The sequence below is a fragment of the Paramormyrops kingsleyae genome, chromosome 12, assembly GCF_048594095.1.
Source record: "Paramormyrops kingsleyae isolate MSU_618 chromosome 12, PKINGS_0.4, whole genome shotgun sequence".
Taxonomy (NCBI): domain Eukaryota; kingdom Metazoa; phylum Chordata; class Actinopteri; order Osteoglossiformes; family Mormyridae; genus Paramormyrops; species Paramormyrops kingsleyae.
In genome coordinates, this window is record NC_132808.1 from 15475203 (window position 1) to 15500703 (window position 25501).

General features: G+C 44.2%; 2 long non-coding RNA genes across 2 annotated transcripts; one reads left to right on the forward strand and one right to left on the reverse strand.

Moving 5' to 3' along the window:
- The first annotated feature begins 3794 nt into the window (after positions 1 to 3794).
- Positions 3795 to 13763, forward strand: LOC140577663 (uncharacterized). Its single transcript, XR_011981795.1, has 3 exons — positions 3795 to 3985; positions 12052 to 12306; positions 13711 to 13763. It is a non-coding gene; the product is annotated as an uncharacterized lncRNA (long non-coding RNA).
- A 6586-nt stretch (positions 13764 to 20349) lies between these two features.
- On the reverse strand, positions 20350 to 24490 carry LOC111839454 (uncharacterized). Its single transcript, XR_011981790.1, has 3 exons — positions 24416 to 24490; positions 23246 to 23308; positions 20350 to 20880 (listed from the first exon to the last, which is right to left on the reverse strand). It is a non-coding gene; the product is annotated as an uncharacterized lncRNA (long non-coding RNA).
- Between the last annotated feature and the right edge of the window lie 1011 nt (positions 24491 to 25501).

Consider the following 25501-nt stretch of genomic DNA (forward strand, 5'->3'; position numbering starts at 1 on the left):
TGGATTTTCTTCTGTTCCATCTTGCTCTTCTTTAAAGACCCACACACACATACAGGTGAGAGTGGCGAATGGGATCAGAGTACAAAGTAAGCTATTTATCCCATGGAGCATTTCTCAGTGTCAAGGGCCCAAGGCTGATGTGACTGTTCTCCTGACCAAAGGATCTGAACTGGCAACCTTCTGATCACAGCCACAAACACCAGTCCTGCTGAGGGTTTGACCCACTTGTCAGATCACCCTGGCAGGAGAGAAGGCCTCCAGTTTCCCTCCATCTATATCAGCCCTTAATTCACCTGAGTGCTGGGTGTCATTCCCAGAGTCATTTTCCTGGTTATATTTACATACTTTTAAATCAATAACGGACAGTCAGAGATAGTGAGTAATCTGATGAGGGGAGTAAAGGCTGTATCATAGGGAAATCACCACTTATTGACAGGATTCTCAATATGTGACAAATGGAGGCAGCTTTAGCATGTCGATAGAGGGGCTGGAGAGCATCAGGACAATGGCAGCTTTCTGACATAGGCGCAGGGATTGGGTCCTGCCCGCCCTGCCCCCCGGCTCGCCTGTGTTCCCCGGGCTCCTGCTCGGCTGTCGCCTGCGCGTTCCTCGTTGTCGCCTCGTCAGCTACCTGCAGCCCCGCCTCCGACGCCTCGGCGGCCACCTACGCATTCCCCCACTGCGACTCGTCGCTCGCTTGCGGGTCGCCCCGTTCCGGCTCGGCAGTGGACGGCGCTTCCGCCTTCTCCGGCTTCGCCGTCACCTGCTGCGGCTTCCCCTCCCTCCTTGCCTTCCCTGGGGTCCCCTTCTGCTCCCTCCTCGCCTTCGCTGGTGCCCCCTCTTGCTTCCTCCTCTGCCCCTCCGGTGATCCCTTCAGCTTCCTCCTCTGCCCCGTCATTGTCCCCTCCGGCTCCTGCCTCACGGTCGCCGGGGGCCCCCGGGCTTCGGCCGCTCGGTCGCCTACGACTCCTCTGGCTGCCGCCTTTTGCCCGCTGTGGATCCCTTAGGCTCCCCTGGTCCCTCCTCCCTTTGCCTTTGTCCCTCCTGTCTTTGCTCCTCGTCCCCCTCTGGTTCCTCCGTTCACTCCTGGCCCTTTTGTTCCGCCTGTCGGTGTTCCCCCTGTGTCTCCCTTCCTGGTCTGTCTGTCCTCGTTTCCTGTTCTGTGTCGGATTCTGTCCCCCGGGCCCAAGGCGAAGGCGGGGGAAACCAGGCAACCGAGGCCACCCCGCCACGCCCACGGCACAAGGGCCCACGGCCACGCGTCCCCAAGACAACCACCCGCCCAACCCGAGAGGGAGCCCGCAAGGGACTAAGGGGGTGCCCAACCCCTGTACAGGGAGGCCAGCAGGAAAGCGGGCCCAGGGTCGAAGGGCCCCATTGACCAGGACCACCACCCCCCCCGGAGCGGACGGCCCCCCACACACTGGAGGGGCCCCAGACCCCTCAGCCCGGCCCGCGGCCCACGAGAGGAGGCCGCCCACACCGGCCATGGCCGCCTGCATCCCCCCATGATGGATCTTCCACCCGGTGGGCCACCCCACCCGCACAGGGCCAGAGACAGAGAGTTGGGGGGGGGGCCCTCAGCCCCCATCGCCTCCCCGTCCCATGTTGGTGTGAAGTGTGCATGTATATGTGTTAGAGAGTTGTGTGTTTATGTCTATAATGCATTAAAATTAGTGGGTGCAGTTCGGGTATGAGGGCCCCACCACTGGCAGATGGCAGAGTCCCCCATCCCCCTCCCCGCAACCCCAAGGCCCTAATGTAATATGGACTGTGTATATGACTAAAGTGTCTCAGCACACCTCCCCCACGCCCCTCAAGGCCCTAGTGTTGTGTGATATGTGGTGTCTGGCCCAGGGGAGCAATAAGGGCGTCCCAGGAGTGCCCCCCCCCCCCCCCCCCGCACCGAGGCCAGATCCCCTACTGGCCCCGATTAGTCCCCATCCCCGACCAACGTCCGGGGTGTTCAGGGGCGACAAAGGCAGCCTGGCAGCAGGGAACCCCCCCAGGCGCAGACCGGGAGAGTCCCGCCCCACCACACCGGATGAGACCCCCGCTAGCAGCCAAGGACAGGACAACCCCAGGCCCCCCAGCAAACGGGGAGCCAGTCCGGCCAGGCGGGGTGACACCGGCCACCCCAGGCCCCCCCCAGGCGAGGCAGAGGCTCCCCCTACCGCCCCCCCCCCCCCCAACCACCCCACAGCCCCCGAGGGCCCCGCGCCGGAATCGGCAACGGCAGACACCGACCCGCCCCCACCAGACAACGGGCCCGGGCAGACCAGGCCCCCCCCCCGCATGCGGGCGACCACCCGCCCGGGAGCCGGAGCAGCGGCCCCAGCCGACAGAGCCCACGCCCCCAAACCCACCCACCCCAGTACATCAGCACAGGCAGAATCCAGAGGTCCCACCCCCCGACCGCACCACCCACCCCGGGGGGGGTTAGAACCCCCCATCCCCCACACCGCCCCCAACAGGCCGGGCCAGCGGCCACCAAGAGACACTGACCACGTGACCTCAGCCAAAAGGAACACCAGAGGACCCCAACCACCCAACCCCCAACCTGGGGCGGGGAGGACAAGGCCTCACCACCCCCGACAACATTACATTAAAAAATTAATTATTGTCCAAATCGACAGGAGAACGTCGGCTAAGCTACATTCCCTGTTGGAGGACATCTCCCACCCACTACAGGACCACTGTCAGTACTGAGCAGCTCTGTCAGTGACAGACTGCTGCACCCAAGGTGTGTGACAGAAAGATACTGCAGGTCTTTTCTTCCATCTGCCATCAGACTTTACAACAAACAATAAGCACATACCGAATCCCATGCTCATATACTCCCACACATATATCGAGACAGTTTTTACGTTACAATACTCCTTTTCTTGCTGCTATTAAAATGTATATATACATTACATATACATATTTATTTATTTATCAATCAATATAGTCTACATTACATTTATACTTTATTTTACGGCATATTGTTGTTATGCCCCGCATGCTTTGGGACGATATTGGGGACGCTGTGGGCTCTCTTCCTGTGTGTTCTATTTTTTCTCTTCTAACAGGCAGACGCGTCGGGACCGGATTGGAGGATCGATGACTCTGCCTGTTGTCCCGGTTGGCCGTCTAGCCGGCGCGGCGTTTTTAAAGCAATCTTCTGGAGCACAGCAGCATTTTTCCCTGTATGATACTGCCCGCGGTCGTCCGGTCATTGTTATGACCTGTATCGCTAGCTTGGTGTCTGGGTTACTTTCACTTTGTAAACGTATTCTTCGGGTGAATAAATAACTGGAAGTTAAAACAGACCTGGGTGATTGAGCGTTTTTGTTGCTGCTGTTTATTAGTGTAGCAGGACCCTTTTGTCATTTGCCCTGACGCTACACAGGGACGTGACAATTGTACAGTTTTTGATCGCATTCTATATATTGTATTTTGTTTTCTATTATTATTCTAATATTTTAATATTACTGCTAGTGCTTAAGGACTTTTCTGCATTCTGCTTATCTTATATATTCTCTGCCTATAAACTTAGAAACAGCTCCCCCTACTGGTTTGTTTGCTAACTGTATCCAGACCATCCTTTTGGTTTGACTGGATAGATTAGTTTCTCCTCAGTAACCAAACACATGAAGTTCAGTGAATCGGTAACACCGAACCCCCCCACAGTGAATGTCTTCCCTGTGATGGACCTGGTCAGAGGTTAAAATATCTGTCTCTCATTAATTCTTTACCCAATTTCTTTCTATATTGCAACGTTATTTTCACTCTCACACGGCAATTACACTCTCACTCACTGCAACTTAGACAATAGCACAATAAAAGCAGCAGTGTCCCACTTCCTGTAGAGTATAAGAAGGTGAAATGTGAAACTCAGGATAAAACTTCCATTACCTTTAGTGCAGTTATTCATAGTGCTACCTTAGGACAATGTTTCTGTCGTTCATTTGTCTGCTCTTCCCCTTTGCTGTCCTTAATCAAGGTAGGTAATTCCCTTCTAACTAAGACTGTAGATATTTAATAACAGTAATGGTAAATCTTCGAAAGTCAAACTAAATTGTCTCTTCGGTTATTTAAATGTGACACCTGTTGGAGAAAAGATGACTACTAAACTACCACTTCTTCATACCTGTCAAAATGATACTTTAATTATTTCTTAACACGTCTGAAGAATGTCTAATTTCTGGGGAGGAAAAAAAATCTCAGAACTGACTGTTTATGAGGACAAATACATTCTGTAGTATTAGTGTGGAAACCCTGAACTTTACTGTAGTTACAGAAATGACTGGGTTTCATTTCAATTTTTGTCAGAACTCAGTGTCACATCCGTAAGTTCCTGTTACCAAGAAAAGCTTTATTTAGCTTCTATCTTGAAATGACTTGTAATTCAAAAAAAGAATTACAACTTTTTTTTTTTTGACTAATTTGGGTGTCTGTGTGCCTGATGAATAATGGATGATTTTCAATACTTGAAGATGAATTTTTGTCAGAATATTGATTTGTCTTGTCATGGCATTAAAGTACTTCCTGTAGTTTTAGTTTTAGACTTTGCATGAGAAGACAATGTCTTTGAGTGTGTGTCTGGAAAAATATATTGGTAGAAGGATTCTAATGGGTACTGTTCATTCAGACTGGATACTTCTGTTGGTTGCTTTGATCCCAGCTCCTCGATGTGTTGTCCAGCCTCTATTTCTTATTTTTTTGACTCTATGTCTCATTTTATCACAGATTTATTTAGCCTGTTGATATGAAGTGCTACTATCAAGCCTTGCACTATAACAAATTGGTTCAAAGTTTTTACCTGGTAACCTGGTAATGTTGTTTGACAAATTTCATTTTTGGAAGCTTGACAGATTATTTTTGTTAGTGTTTTCTAACATTTTTCCAGTGTATTTGCAGAGAGGGGGCAGTGATAGATCAGATGAATAAATGAATAAAGCCATCAGGTAAAATTTTAAAAGCAAGCTAACAGAGTTCATGAACACACAATTTTCAAGTGTAATTTGTTACACAGGAAGTGGGGGGAGATGTTAGATGAGGGGATTCACAGACCGCTGCGGCTGGGCTAGACACTGCATGCAGAGTGAGAGCTCGACACGCAAATAATTCCGCTAATCCTCTTTTCACACATACCCAGTCTAGGATTCCTCTTAAGCCTAACCTTAAACATTAAAATGTCTGTCTTGCACAGTTATTAAAGAGCTTTATAAAGTTGGGGTGAAACAGAAAAAAGACAAGATACAATGTATTGTATAGAAACAGTGGTCAGTGGCAGCTATCATGGGAGACGTCACGGATAGTGGAACTGAAATAGCTGATTTTTCTGCACCCAAAAGGAGTAGTGAGACAGCACTGTGGTTGCTGGTGGTGTTGGTGCAGAGTAGCAGTGGGTGCAGTGAGCCAGCTGACACACAGAACTCCACAGGGCTACAGCTACCCCCTCAAAAAGGAGAGGATATTTCATTTGTAACATCCAACTGTCCAGTAGTAACATCTCTAGAAGACTGCTTGTATTATCTCCTTTGAGTACAAGCTTTCTCTAAGGGAGAGATAACTGGCCAGATGAAGATTAGAATGAGCAAAAGAATTTTGAGATGAAGAGTGTACTGCACAAAATAGGGCTCAATAGACAAAATATTGATCTTTTCCTATATAACAGTCACTAAGTAAGAGTCAAAGTCGTGCATTATACTTTTGTGAGTGTGGAGTGTATTTTAAATTAGGAGATACTGTTTATCACCTCATACCACAAATATGCCTAAGCAGCAGTACAAACACGGAACAACTTGCACTCACGGTTACATGCTAACAAACACACACACGCACGTCTGCACTCACATGTCGGGTATACCTATCCTTATGGGGTCCACTCATTCACTTCTATGGGAAAAATGCTAACGCTAACTATGACAACCTTAACCACCACCCTGCCCTAACCATAATCATAAGTAAGCAAAATACAAGAGTTTTTGCATTTTTAGTTTTTTCATAGCAGTCTGGTCCCCATAAGGGATAAAAAACGGATATTTATCACGTTATGGGGACATTGTGTCCTCATAAGTATAGGTATACCTGCTCGCACACACACACACACACACATTGTTCTGTTAACATTGCAGAGTCACGACAATTACTATACTGTATATAACAATACATAATCCTTTACACTGTTTGCAGACATGTCCATTGCGGTACAAGGTATGCTGGCACAGTTCATAATTGGTCCTACAGTATCTACACTGCCCCTACCTAAGGGGTCAGCCATCCCCAGCGACTCACAAGCCCATCGCAAAGTCCCACAACGAGGGTGGAAGTTGGCATTGTTTCCACGACTGGAATGTTAAAGTCCTCGAGGATGTAACTCCCTCTTCTGGGGTGTCCTTATCCTCGGCTACTGCAGGGCAGTCATGTCAGGCCAGGGGGTGATACAGGGCCATACGATCCCTGTGCAGGACCACTCTGGCACCATACTCCACAGAGGCACCATACTCCACCATACTCCATACCTGACTCCTTCAGTACCTCCAGCTACACAGGCATGTGCAACTCCCATCCAACCAAACACCTGTGCCTCTTAGTGCAGGGTGCAGAGACCTCCTTTCAGTCTGGTCACATCCTCACCTACAGGCAACCCTGACTTCAGGCTGGCATCAGGTCACTAGCCAACTCCACCCGCAGCCAATAGCCTATAGTTTCCAGCTGCCAGTCTCCTCCCACTGTAGGGGCAACATGGAAGACCTTATGCATTTCCATGGAGCCTGCACCACTGGTGCTGGACCTCAAAGTTGTATCCTTTGAGGGCCTCCACCTAATGCACCAGCTGATCTTCAGGGTAAAAGCAACCAGGTGAGGGATGTGTGGTCAGTGCACAGCAGAAAGCACTGTCTACAGACTGCTAGGGGTTTTGCCCCAGGTCACGCTATAATTTCTCTCAGGAAGGCTGAGCCTCTACCTTAATTACGCTACCATCCTCTCCCCCTGAGGCCCTGCCTGAGATAGATCTCCTCATTCCTGGCATCCATGTTGACAGTGAAGCAGAGTTCCAGATTGGGTTACACCAGCACTGGGGCCACTGCAGGCAGTTAAAGGTGGTACGTTTTGTACAAACTGTGAATAATACAACATGGGACCCAGAAAACTGTGGAGGTCCTCGATACTTCATAGTGTCGGCCAGTTACTGCAGTTATTTTCCTGGGTCTGCAGCCACGCCTTCAACACACATTACGTGACCTAGGAACTCCGTCATTTGGTGTCGAAGGGAGGGTGGGGATAACGGGATGAGGTGCAGACCATCCCTGTGAATAGCAGCGAAGATGGTGCACAAGTTGTTGAGCATGCTGTCAAAATCAGCAGCATGGGCGAGCAGATTGTCCAGGTAGAGGATGCACTGGCTCTGTGGGGTATGAGCTAACACTTGATCAACCTCTTTAAGGTGGTGGGGATGTTGCGGAGCCTGAATAGTATCAATTGTAAGTGCCAGAGACCCAGAGTCTTGGGTTGGGCATTTGGAGCCAATTTGATCTGCCAATAAACATTTCAGAGGATGAAGGAGCTAAAGCATGTTAACCAGGTAATGTAATCTAGCATTTGAGATTACAGACAGATGGGGTGGGTATTCCTGGTGGGGCTGCACTTGTCTCAAGCTGAGAAAGTGTCCAGGTGCCCATCTAGCAGAGTCCTCAACCAGCACCACTGTTCAGGTGTCAGGTCCATGCTGCTTGACTGCCACAGCTCATGGACTGCGTGCACTGTTTCCTGGGAGGGTTTCTCCATTGTGCCGTCATCTTTGCACTGCATGGGGTTAACTGTGCATTGGAGGTGGCTAGAACAGTTTGGGGCAAGTTGGTCCCAGCCACAGTCTGCTGTTGTCTGTCAGTTCTGCTGCCAAGTGGCCATGGATGCGTCAATGTGTGAACCAAATTGACACAGCAGGACCAGCCCTATGATACAGAGGTTCTGCATTTGCATAAGCCACACTTCCTGCTCAGTGGTCTGTCCTGCAAGCAAGATATGGAACTACCTCCTTCCCTTCCGGTGATGGACGGGAGTCGGATCTTGGTTGCCTCCCATCGTGTTGGATCTGGTTAGTCAGTGCCTGGAAGGACAATGTGCAGACCCCGATCGTGGCCCAACCAGCCCACTTGATGACACGGCAGCGGTGGCTTTTCAGTGGACAAGGACTTGAACATGGTGCTTCCGGTGTCACTGATGCAGCTCTGCAGTGGGCGGTTCAGCTTGGTTGCTGACGGTGTTGTTGGCAGAGAGAGGATCACCTCTGTGCTTCGGCCAAAGTGTCAGCCAGTTTTGCCAGCACTTGCATCTGAAGGTGCTGGTGGAATCGCTGCAGCATCCATGCCCTGATAAAGGCATGAAGGTCCAGCTCGTCCTTCAATGCGTGAAGGAAATGTGTTACTCAGCCTGTGTAACTGCAGAGGTCCGGAGTTTTGCTTCACTGTCTCCACAGTCACCAGCTTCTCCCTAATGGCTTCTGCCGATAGCTGCCGGATGAACTGCTGCTCGAGCACTGTGAACAGAGCAGCGTAATCCCACTGCTTCTCCAGAGTAAGGATGATGAGAACATGGAAGGCTTCCCCTTCTAGCACCGTGGTTTCTGATGGGGACCAGCAGGTGTGCTTCGGCGAGATAGGGCTCATGGAGTCCCTCTCCACTGTAGTAGGGGAGCCTTATCAGGCACTTTCAAGGGCCTTTCATCACAGAGCCACGGCTCCCTCTGTTATCTGGCACTGGCAAAGCAGTGTGCTAGCTCCACTGGATCACCCCGGGAAGATGCAATACTCAGTTTTTGGGGTTCCCTATTGTTAGTCACTTATTATTCCCTGTAAAGTTGTGAAATCTAGCGATGCTAAAGTCATCAGATTAGGTGACAGCAGTGTAGTTAGTGTGTGTTGCATTTTAAATAATATTTATTATCGCTAACCACAAGTCTGCCTTAACACCAGTAGAGACATGGAAGACAACAATTTACTCTACTCCCAAGTAGTTACGCATAAAAAACACATACGTACCAAAAACATTGCGCAGTTACACTTACTGTACCATGCACAACATAAATCAATGAATATACATATTCATGTACACTATTTACAGATATGTGCAGTGCGGTGCAGTGCATGATGGTACAGTGCATAACTGGTCCTACCGACCAACCCTGCGGCACATTACTTTTTTAAACCCATGGACCCTGCTGAAAAAAAGCATAGACCAGCATGACCAGCATAATGCATGCTGGTTATACCTGCATATGATGTGTTTTGGTGCTGGGAGACCAGCACTGGTATACTGGTCCACCAGCTACACCAGCACCTACCCATGGAAATCATGCTGGTCTAACCTCCGTGGAGTGCATTTACAAATGAGTAGTGAATGGCATAGAGTGCATTAACCCATATATACCACGATTACTGTATTTGGCATATACATTTGTACTTGAAGACATAATTTTCACATTTATGAACCTAAAACATATTTATGAGTAGAATTACAATTTAGAAACAAAGTATACCACGGTATATCCATTTGGTGAAAATGTATCTTTGGGGATTTCAAAATACCAGAATAGCATTTATTTTTTAAATATAGTTGAAATACTATATACTGTGGTGTACTGTCTGAATGATGTGAAAAATTAGGTATACGACCCAAGCCACAGCTAATACACTGAAAGCAAATCAACAAATTTTTACTTTTTTTTGTTTCACAGATCAAAATAGGTGAATCTTACAGTATTGTTTGTGCTGAATTCAAATATCTAAACAGAATTTACCTGTCACGCAAGAATTTTGAGTGACACACATTTAAACCTTATGCTACACGTACACTCACCTAAAGGATTATTAGGAACACCTGTTCAATTTCTCATTAATGCAATTATCTAATCAACCAATCACATGGCAGTTGCTTCAATGCATTTAGGGGTGTGGTCCTGGTCAACACAATCTCCTGAACTCCAAACTGAATGTCAGAATGGGAAAGAAAGGTGATTTAAGCAATTTTGAGCGTGGCATGGTTGTTGGTGCCAGACGGGCCGGTCTGAGTATTTCACAATCTGCTCAGTTACTGAGATTTTCACGCACAACCATTTCTAGGGTTTACAAAGAATGGTGTGCAAAGGGAAAAACATCCAGTATGCGGCAGTCCTGTGGGCGAAAATGCCTTGTTGATGCTAGAGGTCAGAGGAGAATGGGCCAACTGATTCAAGCTGATAGAAGAGCAACTTTGACTGAAATAACCACTCGTTACAACCGAGGTATGCAGCAAAGTATTTGTGAAGCCACAACATGCACAACCTTGAGGCGGATGGGCTACAATAGCAGAAGACCCCACCGGGTACCACTCATCTCCACTACAAATAGGAAAAAGAGGCTACAATTTGCACGAGCTCACCAAAATTGGACAGTTGAAGACTGGAAAAATGTTGCCTGGTCTGATGAGTCTCCATTTCTGTTGAGACATTCAAATGGTAGAGTCAGCATTTGGCGTAAACAGAATGAGAACATGGATCCATCATGCCTTGTTACCACTGTGCAGGCTGGTGGTGGTGGTGTAATGGTGTGGGGGATGTTTTCTTGGCACACTTTAGGCCCCTTAGTGCCAATTGGGCATCGTTTAAATGCCACGGCCTACCTGAGCATTGTTTCTGACCATGTCCATCCCTTTATGACCACCATGTACCCATCCTCTGATGGCTACTTCCAGCAGGATAATGCACCATGTCACAAAGCTCGAATCATTTCAAATTGGTTTCTTGAACATGACAATGAGTTCACTGTATTAAATTGGCCCCCACAGTCACCAGATCTCAACCCAATAGAGCATCTTTGGGATGTGGTGGAACGGGAGCTTCGTGCCCTGGATGTGCATCCCACAAATCTCCATCAACTGCAAGATGCTATCCTATCAATATGGGCCAACATTTCTAAAGAATGCTTTCAGCACCTTGTTGAATCAATGCCACGTAGAATTAAGGCAGTTCTGAAGGCGAAAGGGGGTCAAACACCGTATTAGTATGGTGTTCCTAATAATCCTTTAGGCGAGTGTATATTTACAGTATATGTGCATGTTGCAAGTGACTCATCTACAAGGTAGAAGTGCATGATGTTCTGCTGCTCTTGGCCTCAGAAACATCCCTCTTAAGGGTCCAGCAGAAGTCAGCCTGCATACTGAGACTCCACTGGCCTTCATATAATTTTTAGAGATCAGAAAGAGAGCAGGATACTTGCAGGTTTTTGCAGTAACCTTTAGGTCAGCTGTTCAAACCCAGGTGTGGGGACTCTTCAGCCAATCAGTCCTCTAATTAGTGACTTAATTAGGGAGTTGTAGCGAAATCCTGCATACACACCGGCCCTTTGCGGATAAGATTGCCCACCCCTGGGATAGGCTCTTAGATAACACTGTGACCCTGTATCAGATAAGCACTTGTAGAAAATGGATGGTTAGATTTCATATAGGCACATATGGGATCGCATAACGGAACATTTTAAATAATTACATTGACACACTCTAAGTCATTTACTCACAGAAAGCAATTTAGTCACTAATACAACTGAATCTCAGTTGATTGAAATATGTACAGAACCAAGAAGGTCATGAAAACTGCACGCACACATATAGCCAAATTTACACCTGAAACTGAAAGTAACACTGAAGTACTGCGTACCAACAACATTGCTATATAAGCACTATTGTCACATCATGTGTTTTTCTATCCGTTCTCTAATCACCTATCCTGGTCAGGGGCCCAGGCAGCCTGCAGCCAATCCCAAGTGCCACAGGGCATAAGCCTGTGGTACCCCATGGGGTGGGAGTAGTGCTACCTACTGAGCCATCCTGCCACCCTATCAAGTGTCTATATTTTCATAATTTGTTTGGACATATATTTTAACACATATGTCCTGATTCCTAACTGATCCAGCAGAGGTTCTTTAGAGAGTATCCACATGCTGAGTGATAGGGGGATACCATGCTGGTGATCTCCCCTGGTTCTCCCAATCGGTAACATTAGCTGGCTTTCTCCTGTTGTTGTTACAGAGCGAGTTGGGCCTCCTATACTCAGGGTCGACTCCAACTCCTCCAACCCAGTCTCCTGTAATGTGACCCTTACTTGCATGGCTCACAACACGTCCTTAACCACCACCTGTGACAGCTGCACCTGTTCTCAGGTAGAACTGTTCTCTGCCCTCTCTCTATTTGTTATGAAGGACTTTATATTATGTAACCACAGCAACCAGGTCAGCTGGGACAATGCAACTGTGAGGATCTCAGAGCTCTGCCCGTTATACGTAGGTATGTGTCAGGTGAATGTGTTCAACTGTGAGTCTGTCTTTACTTCAATATATGTGCATAAGTATACACTCACCTAAAGGATTAGTAGGAACACCATACTAATACGGACCCCCTTTCGCCTTCAGAACTGCCTTAATTCTAAGTGGCATTGATTCAACAAGGTGCTGAAAGCATTCTTTAGAAATGTTGGCCCATATTGATAGGATAGCATCTTGCAGTTGATGGAGATTTGTGGGATGCACATGCAGGGCACAAAGCTCCCGTTCCACCACATCCCAAAGATGCTCTATTAGGTTGAGATCTGGTGACTGTGGGGGCCATTGTAGTACAGTGAACTCATTGTCATGTTCAAGAAACCAATTTGAAATGATTCGAGCTTTGTGACATGGTGCATTATCCTGCTGGAAGTAGTCATCAGAGGATGGGTACATGGTGGTCATAAAGGGATGGACATGGTCAGAAACAATGCTCAGGTAGGCCGTGGCATTTAAACGATGCCCAATTGGCACTAAGGGGCCTAAAGTGTGCCAAGAAAACATCTCCCACACCATTACACCACCACCACCAGCCTGCACAGTGGTAACAAGGCATGATGGATCCATGTTCTCATTCTGTTTACGCCAAATTCTGACTCTACCATTTGAATGTCTCAACAGAAATCGAGACTCATCAGACCAGGCAACATTTTTCCAGTCTTCAAGTGTCCAATTTTGGTGAGCTCGTGCAAATTGTAGCCTCTTTTTCCTATTTGTAGTGGAGATGAGTGGTACCCGGTGGGGTCTTCTGCTGTTGTAGCCCATCCGCCTCAAGGTTGTGCGTGTTGTGGCTTCACAAATGCTTTGCTGCATACCTCGGTTGTAACGAGTGGTTATTTCAGTCAAAGTTGCTCTTCTATCAGCTTGAATCAGTTGGCCCATTCTCCTCTGACCTCTAGCATCAACAAGGCATTTTCGCCCACAGGACTGCCGCATACTGGATGTTTTTCCCTTTGCACACCATTCTTTGTAAACCCTAGAAATGGTTGTGCGTGAAAATCCCAGTAACTGAGCAGATTGTGAAATACTCAGACCGGCCCGTCTGGCACCAACAACCATGCCACGCTCAAAATTGCTTAAATCACCTTTCTTTCCCATTCTGACATTCAGTTTGGAGTTCAGGAGATTGTCTTGACCAGGACCACACCCCTAAATGCATTGAAGCAACTGCCATGTGATTGGTTGATTAGATAATTGCATTAATGAGAAATTGAACAGGTGTTCCTAATAATCCTTTAGGTGAGTGTATGTGCATGTTTTGAATTTAATTTTAATATAGATGCCTGTGATGATTTGTGTGAATTAGTATGTTTTTCAGTGTCCCTGTGTCTGTGTGTATTAACTAAACAGGTTTTTTTTGTCCTTACAGAACAAATCTATTCCAGTACTGAGGTAAACTTCCCCCCATACTCTGATATTACCCCTCTCTTCAAGTTTAATTGTTTCTATTAAAAGCAGAATAACAAAATGGAGAAAGATGTGATCAGTGTAAAAGGAAGGAGCCATTGTGTCCAGTTAGATACTTAACTTCACACATTCAGTGTTTTGGGGAGTCAACAGCCAGTCGCTACATGGAATCATGATGTTTCCCTCTTGCAGTAGGTTGCTGGTAGTTAAACTACAAGTGTATTTACATAGTGATTAATAGATAGTTAAATTATTTTTTCCATTTACTTACTCAGTACTTATGTTATTATCATGCGAATAATGCGATTTGCAAGTGGGAAGGCGATCAGAGCTGCTTCAGGACGCAGACGCTTAAGTCAGTCACTCTTGTTCTTTCTATTCGTATCACGAAGCTGTAAAAATATATTTAGTTTCTACCTATATATATTTGAAAAGTAGACCGTCCAGGGTTTCTGAGGGTGTTTTTTAAATGTGTATATGACAAAAACTCGCAGAGTTATTTAAATGGATTGGCAAAATTTCTGTCAGGTCCCGCCGGCGGGACCGCCGACCCCAGGGGGTTAAAATTGTATAAAAATCAGTGTAATTCAGCATGGGACTCACTTCTGCAGGGTGTCCAGCCTTAGTTGTAACCTCGCTGTTGTAATGAAGACTGAAACTCAAGATTTACGCAAGCGGCTCTTGACGCCCTGATTGGCAGTGAAAGAAAGAACAACATAATTTGACGTCACAAACAGTATCGGAGACGAGACCCAGGGACACGACCATCATTTCACGTGTCTAAAATTGTGTGCTTAATATACAGTACATGCTGAAGAGACAAGCGACAACAGAAATTATTTCTGTTTGTTTGTGTAGGTGCAAAGTGAAGACTGTTTAGGTTAAGGCACTTTTTGCAATAAACTCAATTTGAGTGTTATTTTTGCTGGCATGTGACGTTTTGTATTATAGTATTTGTTATAATGTTATTCACATTCACTTTGCCAATTTGATCACTGTTTTACAAAGTAGCTCAAACTACTATTTCCAAGTAGCTTCACTAGATTTCTCCATGAGGTAGCTCTGCTATAGCTAAAGTTCATCCAGTGTGAAGTAACAGGTAGCTTTCAAAGCTATGCTTTCGAAGTAGCTTCCCCAACATTGCCTTTATGTCAAGATGTCTAGAATATTGCTTTGGGTCCACAGTTTCAAAATCTAATTTTTATGGGACATGAAGATGTCTTTTGTCAGGACAGCAAGAAATAAAATGCGGCACAGGGATTGAATGATACACTGCCAGTCCAAAAACAAAGTTGCCATTTGAATTTTTTGATGGGCCGCCTTTAGCTTTGATTATGGCGCATATTTGTCATGGCATTGTTTCCACAGGCTTATGCAACATCTCACCCTTTGTTTTCATCCAGATTTGCATTCATTTCTCACCAAGATCCTGTATTGACAAGTGAGTTGAACCACTCCGTAAAGCCTCCTTCAGCACATCCCAAAGACCTTCAATCAGGGGCGCCGCCAGAAATCTTGGGCCCAATGAAAGATTAGAATTTTGCCCCCCCCCTTTTTGCGAAAAGGTATGCTGCATGTGATCATCTGTTTTGGTGATAACATTATTAGCAACTACATATTGTTACTTGGTATAGAGTCCATTTTAAGTTCTTAATGTGTTGAAACATCTTGTATGCATCACTGTATCAGTATGGACTTATAACAGATACACATTGTTTATACTTCAGATGGTATAACATTTACACTAGTACTGACATAGTAAAGGTACCTATGAAAAAGGTGTTTTCTTTCACCTGAAGTACACTCACTTATTGAAAGGCACAACAAATGTTCAAATATTCAACATAGATACTTACAAACAGTATCAACAAATCCAAACATGAACAATGGTAAAACATTTACAGTACTTGTTTTTTTTCTCAACTCAACACTTTTGTCTCTTGATTTAGATGCCTAAGTCTAGACGCCGAGGCTTCTTGGTAGCAAAGTCATAAATTAAGTCTTTGTAATCTAGAGAGACAGCCACTTCACTTTCAATTGAGAGGATTGCCAGACTATTCAACCTCTCCTGTACCATTGTTGACCTGAGGTTGTCACCCGCGGTTACGAGTCATCCAAAAATATTTTTAATGATATTCGGGTCGAGGTCGGTCGGGTCGTTTGAAATAAAGATGCCAATTAAACCTTTGTAATTTATATGGTACTAGACAGGAAGCGGGTCGGGTACAATATTTTTTTTTTTTTTTTTTTGCGGCCCGAGTTGCGGGCGGGTTAGTTGAAAACGTCGGTCGGGTTCGGGTTGTTTATACATTGACCCGCGCATTACTGATATCTATCACTCGCTAGCATATTATAAACACCAAGGTCAGTGACTAATGCCTGCTAATAGCCTACCTTTCTTTGGGAAAAACTGAGTCACCAGTTGTCTGCCCTTTTTCTCCCTCAGCTTTCTGCAGCTTCTCTTTACGTTTTTGGTAGCCGGACTTCATATTTACTGTCACTATCACCATCAGTAGTGACTGTTCATGTGTAGCCTATAGAGTTTAGATTCTCTGCCCGAGGCCGAGCCCAGACTTGACCCGACCCGACCCGTGGGCCGGGTCGGGCCGATATTTCCTGCCACTATCTCCGGGCCGGGCCGGGCCGGGCCGGGCCGGGCTGGGCGGGGCCATGATCAAGCATTTGTGTGTGTGTTTTTTTTTTTTAAATCATTACTTAATTAGCCTAATTGGGTGGAGAGCTATGCCATAATTATAAATGTAGCTCCCTCCCGTAAGACACGAGCACAAGAGTCCTTTGCATTTAACTGAGCCGACGGTTTATTCGAAAGACAGTGGCTTCGTTATTATCACCATCATGGCAGACGTGAGAACTAAATACAGATACGGAAACACAAAATCAAGCACATTTACTTACAATATTAGCTAACAAACATTGAAATTCAAATGAAATATAAACATAAATAACAATAAAGACAGCTTAGACAATTCATATACAGTTAACACGAACCTCAGTTAGCATTTACATGGCTAAATACAACAAACTTAACTAAAACTTAATTAACACATACCTCGTTGGCTGCTTACGGAAGGATTTAACCTTTTTCTTAACCCTTTACTTAAAGTTCGATGCCGAGCACACAAACTGGTTCCAGCAGCAAGCGAACTGGATAAGTGAAAACGTGCTTTTCTTCTAAACGTGTCTCAATAATTGCGGACATCAGAACAACAGTTCCGCTATTACCTTAGTTCCGTTACTTTAGTACACGTTGTTATAGGCTTAGCATAATTAAAGGTACAAGAACAACAATAAGAGAACAAATTCAAACTGACAGATTAATGCCAGTTACAATAAATATTATACGAATATTTTAGCAAAGTCGGCCTGAGCACTCCACTGGCACACATAACACCGGGCCAGCTGTGCTGTATTGTGTATGTGTATAGCTTAAGTGCAACATGGAGCTTGAAGACGTACAGAAAAAAATTAAAACGGGGGAATTAACTTTGAGCAAGTTTGGAGGAAAGTCAGAGGTATGGAAACATTTTCAACAAGTCGTGGGCAGTGACAACATATGTGTCGGCTTTGTGAAGTGCATTAAGTGCGGCACGCTGCTAGCTTATGATAGCAAAAAAACGGGGACTTCCACGATGAACAGACACATGAAGCAGGCTTGCCATGGCAGAAAGGATGATAGTCAGCCTTCAATGTCCTCTTTTGTTACTTCTCCAAGCATACCCCTGAGAGTGAGGCAAGCCCTCACTGAGAAATGCATTGAATTTTGCTGCAAGGACATAAGGCCATTTTACGTTTTAAGTGGCCACGGCTTCCAGGCGCTAGCTCAAGAACTTATTAATGTTGGCGGTACATATGGCCGTGTATCGGCCCAGTCAATCCTGCCTCACCATAGCACCGTTTCCAAAGCTTGCCTAGAAAAGGCCGATGAGAGGAGGGAAGTTCTAGCACGCTCAAAGATGCTCTGAAGAATGGAGATGTAGGGATGAGCACCGACATGTGGACGGACGACTACAAAAAGATCAGTTACATCGCAATAACGTGCCATTATATCACTGACGATTATACATTGGTTGGTAAAACTCTCACCACAGCAATGTTTCCCGTGGAGGATGCTAAAACAGGAAAAAATATCAGACGCGAGATGGTCAACAAATTTGGCCTTGACCCTAGCTCCCTCAGCCGAATAGTGTGGGTAACAGATGAAGGCAGCAACATAATCAAAGCCCTGGAACCATATAGGAGGCTTTCTTGTCTTGATCACCTAATTAATACTGTCCTTCGCCACAGTCTGCATGCCGACGCACTGCCCGACAACGCGCCAGATATAGGAGAGACTTTATCTGCTGCTAAAGGACTCGTGAGGTATCTGAAACATTCTGGCCTGGCTGCGCAATTATCGAAGACAGTGCTACAGATGGGGGAAACACGATTTAGCACAGTTTACCTCACACTCAAGTCAGTGCAGGACATATTCCCAGAAATATGGGAGAAGCTGGAGACCCGCGGTGAGCTTGAGCGCATGCAAAATATTGCACCCGACTTATTGAGCTTTCTGGTCACCTTTTTGGAGCCATTCTATAATGCCCAGAGAGAGTTGGAGGGCGATAAATATACAACCATAAATCTGGTCTGCCTTTGGATTGAGAAACTGAAGAAACATTGCGAACCCTCTCCCACCGACTCTCTGCAGCAAGCCTTTGTGCGCCAGAGACATGCCGAGTTCATATTGCAAAAAATCAAGGTGAACATGCTGCACAAAGTTGCTCTTTTCCTCTGGCCAAAATTCAACAAATTGAGGATGATGTCTCCTGAAGAGATATCTGAAGTACATACCCACGTTCGCAACCCTACTCTTGCCTATGGATGAAGATGCTGCTGCGGCTGGCAGTACTGGCTTCATACCACCAGCAGCCAGGCCCAGGACAGACTCCGACTTTGCAGAGTGGGAGAACCAAGACGAGGATAATGAACCAGAGGAGGATGAAGTGGCCATGTACAATTCACAGAGGCATACCATGGATGACGACAGGGACCTACTGAAATGGTGGAAAGTCAATGAATTGATCTACCCAAAACTAGCCAGACTGGCAAGATCCGTCCTTTGCATTCCAGCAAGCAGCAGCAGCAGCGAGCGGGTGTTTAGCGCAGCTGGCCAGACAATAGAGCAGAGGAGGACCGCTCTGAAACCAGCTACTGTGGACGCAATCTTGTTCTTGCATGACAACATGTAGAGCCATGTAAGTAGGCTATAACTTTGTGATTAATATGCTATTATAAAATGGTTACATTATATGTACTGTAGGCCTATAGCAGGCAGCATATAACCTTGGCCTAATCAATTCCCCACACTTCATCTACAGGCTCATACACAGGCAGGAGGCTGCCATCAGAACTGACGTGCCGTCAACCTGGAGTGTTTGAATCACCTCAGTTTAATAAGACTTTTTTATTTAGTCTAAATCAGATGTTACTCTGTTAATATTGTATGTTATTTTTTTTTGTTGGAGTGTAATCATTGTAGGCTACCCTGCATCATTAACCCATCCCTATTGTCCCTCGATGTGACTCCGCGTTTTTGCACTAATGCCTACATTTGAAAATATCAAAATAGGCCTATTTGTTGTGTTTTCAAATTATTCGATTTATATTGATTTTGCTATATGCCTATAGACTAGGTCAAGTTCTTTCTTGTTCGTTTTGCATGTTTTAGATCATTGCTAAAAATCTAGTTTTTAGGGTCATGAAGCTGTTTTGCACTACGTTTTATAATAGGCTTTAAAATATTTATTTTGTTTAAAAATATTCTAAAACTTATCATATTTATTAAATATGCCATCCAAAGTTAATTACTTGTTCATTTTCTGTGTTTATCATTGTTCACGTTTTTTTTTCATTCGGATCTATTTGCGATCCATTCTGAATAAACAAACAATGCAGTTTACATGCTTCGTCCTTGTTGCATTTTTCATTAAGATAAATCTAAACTAATTTCTGTAGTTCAAACAACTTAGAATTGTAGTTGAGAACGTCTGTTACAACGGCTCACGTATTAAAAAATAGTCGGGTTTAAATCGGGCTCGGGCTCATAATTACAGTTAATGTGTCGGACCGGGTCGGGCTCGGACACAAGGTGCACGGGCTTGGGTAGGATCGGGTTTAATTTTTTGGGCCCGATCTAAGCTCTAGTAGCCTACACCTGCGTGCAGCGGTTACGCTCACGTTATATAGAATAGAACAGCTGATCATTCTCTGAGCATAAGCATTTCACATGTCCCGCTCTGCGCGAATCAGACCGTACCATTCCTCAATAAGAGAGAGGGGTAAATGACAATATGATAAAGAATTCAAGAAAAATGTTATAGAAAATGACAACCATGTTCAATTTGCTTATTGTAACAGATAAAATGTAATATTTTATTTCAAAAGCCTAAACAGGGCAACATTATTAAGATAATATTATTAGCTCCTACCAGGGCTCCATGTCAGTGCTGGGCCCCTAGAATCGTTCTAACCTTTCCCCCCCTGGCAGCGCCCCTGCCTTCAATGAGGTTAAAGGTCACAACTCTGGTGGCCAAGTCATGCGTGAAAATGATTCCTCATGCTTCCTGAACCACTCTTTGACAATTCAAACCCAATGAATCTTGGCATTCTTGTCCTGGAATATGCCCATGCCAACAGGGAAGAAAAAATCCATTGATGATGGATGGAGGTGTAACCTGGCCATTCAGTAGATTCAGGTACTCAGCTGACTTTATTGCTGCATAACGTTGCAGGATTGTAATAATTATCTAGTCATTGGCTTTTAAGTATTTGCTGATATAAATTCAAATGACGACTTTTTTTTGGACAGGCAGTGTAGTTTATTAGGGTCCATGTATTTCATTTTTCTGATGGTACAGGAAACATGCCCTATATATCGAACCAAAGACTGAGTTTATAAATTAAAGCATATAGAAAGTTTTGACTATATTTTTATTTAATAACAAGTCGCAGCTACTAAGAGACATTGATGCATTAAATGTGTATATTGCAGACATTCCACAGTGATCCTTCAGAGTGCTTCAATGTATGGGGAGGGTGGGGGTCTGGGCTTCTGAACAGTGGAGTACACCGTCTGAAAACAAACATCACAAGAGACAGCTGAAGAAATGTGGAAGCGGGCTAAACCAGCACAGCACAGATGCGTTATTCAATGCCAGCTGTCTAGAAGGGTTCTGTACAATTTACATGTGCTAATTAAAGGAAATTTAATTAATTAATTAGTCATTTAAATTAATTTCCATCAATACATTTTCATCAGTAGAACTCTGAAATGTCAAATGTCTTTATCTCAGAAATAGAATTCGAAAGTAGTTTAAATAATAATATACTACGCCCTCCGCAATTATTGGCACGCCTTGTAAGATTTGTAAAAAGGGTTAGAACAAAATCCACCTTTTGGTGAAGCAGCTTTGTGTCACACTGAAAAATTGAGAAAAATCCAACCTTTCATTAACATAAATTTATTCCAAGAAAAAAAAAATCCTTCATCAAGAAATAATTATCTTTAACAAAAACACATGTGACACGATTATTGGCACCCCTGGAAATTATAGGGAACACAATGTAACTGAAGCGTGTACACCTTTGAGTTGAGTGGAGTGAATAAGAACCTTCAAGCTGTAATCCATGACTTCCTGGTTAACAGGGATATGAACATGAGGAGACACAGAGCCCAAATTCCCTTAGTCATCAATCAACATGAGAAAGATAAAAGAACATACAAACCAAATGAGGGAGAAGCGTGTTGACTTTCATAATTCAGGGAATGGGTATTAAAAAATAGCTACTTGCCTTAAAATGCCCATTTCTACTGTTAAGGCAATAATAAAAATGTGGACAACAACTGGAATTGTTACAAACCTGCCTGGAAGAGGACCCAAGTTTATTTTTCCTCCACATACAGTACAGTGAGGAGGATCATAATAGAGGCAAAAAAATCCCCAAGGATGACTGTTGGTGAATTACAAGACAAAAATCCCCCTTCATGCTAACAGATTATTTGGAAGGTATGCCAGAAAAAGCTTTTTTTGTCAGTTAACCACAAACGTAAGCACCTGAAGTTTGCAAAACATTACTACAACTCTGACTGGAATCAAATTCAATGGTCTGATGAAACAAAAATGGAGCTTTTTGGCAATAAACATAACGTGGGTTTGGTGTAAAAAGAAGGATGGATATAATGAAAAGAACCTCATCCCAACTGTAAAATTTGGTGGAGGTTCTGTGATGTTGTGGGGCTGTTTTTCCTCCAAAGGCCCTGGAAACCTTGTTAGCGTACATGGCATTATGGACTCCATGAAATACCAGGACATTTTAAATCAAAATTTGTCTGCCTCTGCCAGGAAACAAAAACTGGGCCTACATTGGATCTTCCAGCAGGACAGTGATCCTAAGCACATGCCCAACTCAACACAATAATAGTTAGCTAACCATAGAATCAAGCTTCTGCCATGGCCATCTCAGTCCCCTGACCTGAACCCCATTGAAAACCTGTGGGCTGAGCTGAAGAGGAGAGTGCACAAGAGAGGGTCGAGGACCCTGGGTGATCTGGAGAGATTCTGTACAGAAGAATGGTCTCAGATGCCCTGCTCTGTATTCTCCAACCTTATAAAATGTTACAGGAGAAGACTCCATGCTGCTATACTGGCAAAGGGAGGTTGTACAAAGTATTAAAAGCAGGGGTGCTAATAATCGTGGCACATGTGTCCTTGTTGAAAATAATTCATTCTTGATGAAGGATTTGTTTTTATTTCAATAAATTTATGCTAATGAAAGGTTGGATTTTTTCTCAATTTTTCAGTGTGACATGAAGCTGCTTCAACAAAAGGTGGATTTTTTCTAACCCTTTTTCCAAATCTTTACAAGGGGTGCCAATAATTGTGGAGGTCTCTGTATGTGTTACAGACAGTTATCATCAATAAGCACTTTAAAGAGGCACTGCTGATGACTAAGCATATACACAGTACTGTGTAAAAGTGTTAGGCAGTCAAAGGAAATGTTTAAAGCTGTTTATCTGAGTTGTATGTTCATATTTGCTCAGAACAAAAAATACAATTTAAAATTAGAACATATGCATATTAAGAGTAATAATAAAAATTAACAAAATATTATTCTGTTCACCAAAAGGTTACTAATATCTTGTTGGATGGTTAGATGATCACCGCTTCAGTTACCAAACCTCTCCCCAGGGATACCCCAGCCATTCCCTGTATTCGTTAAGCTCACCACCAGCCCAATTAGTTAATCAACTTAATTAGCTAAATAACTCAGTATGGTATTGATTGGCCAAACATGGTATACCAATGGTCGAGTCAAAAATACTTGGGTATATTGGATGGTTACTTTTTACATTGCAGTTTTATACAAACAGGAAGATCATTTGATTATTTTCTTTGACTGCCTAAGTTACAGTTATAGTACAGTTATATATAGCTTACCATTTCCGGCAGGTTCAGATCACCCACAGTCTCATACAGAGTCACAGGATTCTCTAACCCAGCCTGCAAAATAGAGAACAGAGCATGTTAAATACACAGCAAGGGGAGCACAAACAAGCGAGTGCCAGTGACACCAGTGACATCAAAATGTACTTCACTGTGTGTTTTTCATGCTTGGGTTTTGGATAATGCCAAAGAGGAGGACTGCAAGTATGTGTTTATTCATGTAAAGCAAGGAAAATATATAATTCACTCAGTAAACTTAAACTCTGAAGTAGGTCCGTCAACAAGAGGTCCATAATTAGAAACACATGTTTTATTCATATCATTATTCTGAGTAGCAGGGGTCACACTTGCCAATGTATTGGAATAGGAATATGTTGTAATCAGGAGTAGTGACTATGGTGCATGATGGAAGTAGCAAAGAGGCCTGTGAGGTCATATACTGTGATGTGTGCTTAAACAGCAATCCCATCAGGCAGATTAACATGGGTGTGTAGGACACTAATGCTGTGGTATGATACATATAATCACTGATATATAATTATAGCTTAGCACCCTGACAGTATACATGTAAACTGTCTCCCACTTCATGCTATCTGATCCTGCAGTCTTACAACACCATCTGCACACTAACACTCTACTGGAAGAAAGAACAGACCCTGCATCCAACTCCTATCAATAACCTGTATCCCAAAAATACACGTCTGTAATTTGTACCTTAGGGAAATTGTTTTGTGTGTGTGTGTGTTGGGGGGGGGGGGGGGGGTTGTGGAATGTAGTTCAGAGGTTTATGCCTCTATGTCTCTGAACCACTGAAGGTTGCCAATCATGTTTTTGGCTCAATGGTCACATCACCTTTTGGCCCTTAACACCAAAAAATGCTCCTTGGGTCCCACATAAACAGCTGATCCTTCACTCTGACCCTGTGCTTTGCTGTCACCTGTGTATAAGTGTGTATGCTTTTAAAGGAGAGCAAGTGGACTATGGAAAACTGAAAGAATTCCATTGTTCTTGTATGAATAAGACATAATTTGTTCATGTCTGTGAATTTCCCTTAAATCAGTGAATAATATTCTTTAAAATGTATTCACCCATGGAAAGTCAGTGTAACAAATTGCCAAATTGCTACATGCAGTCTGTCTCTTCTACAGCACACTCAGAACTCACACTTTGACTCCTTTCCACTTTGTTAACCACAGCATACATCGTCATCTCTTCCTGGCTCGTGTCTGCTGCTTAAAGAGAAAACCAAGTTAATGAGTGCAAGTAATTAACCATATTGGTCTAATTGTTATTCTGCATTAACAGTGATTTTCAGACCTTTTGGTCTCCTTCGGAAGCAGCACACCAGTGACGTGATGATAACACACAGCAGTATAACTCCAGCTGGGACTGCAGTGTACAGATACAGCATCCAATCTGGTTGGTTCTCTGAAGAAAAGAAGAATAGCCATTATATAACCAGGGCTCTCAAGTCTCATGAGACGCACACATTGCAAACAGTTCACACGCTCACACACCACACTTTATGTTTCTCACGCTGAGAAGTAAGGAATAACACCCACTAAGGTGTCCCGTTATATAGGATTAATGGACCATGTGCAGGTATACGGAGTGGAGTTTCCTACTGAGTTCATAACTGTCCCGAGTTATACAGTGTTAATAGTCACCTACCAGCCAATCAGAAAATAGCATTTGTTGTTTTCAGGTAAAATTACAGATTAAGTTGCTTGTGATCCTACTGCAAGCACGTTATTACATGGATGCACACACACGGAGGGCAGATAAGGTGGAAGTGCCAGAGCAAGATTCAATGAATGCGGTAGGCAGGACTCTCAAGTCACGCATTGACCGTGAGACACACGCTGCTCCCCTAACAGATGTAATCTCAAATGAAACGTTTGATGAAACTTGAGAGCTCTGCAGTACATACTGTTCATATTATAATTATGCAATCAAGAATACTATTTCTCGCATTTGAAAATATCTACATGTACATTTACATTAGCATTTATTTGTTTATTTTAAGGTAACTTAAATCTGCGGTCAGCAGGAGCGCTCACAGGATCTTAAGACATCTGAGGCTGATCCCCAGTTCTCAAACTGAGAGCATGGTTGTTAAAACATCTGAGCTAATTAAATCATTTAATGTTAATGTATTTTGTACATTGTCCCTGTTCAAATAAATAAATTAAACTAAAACTTATAAAAGATTAGGCTATGTATAATTCTTTATAGTACTATATCTTTATA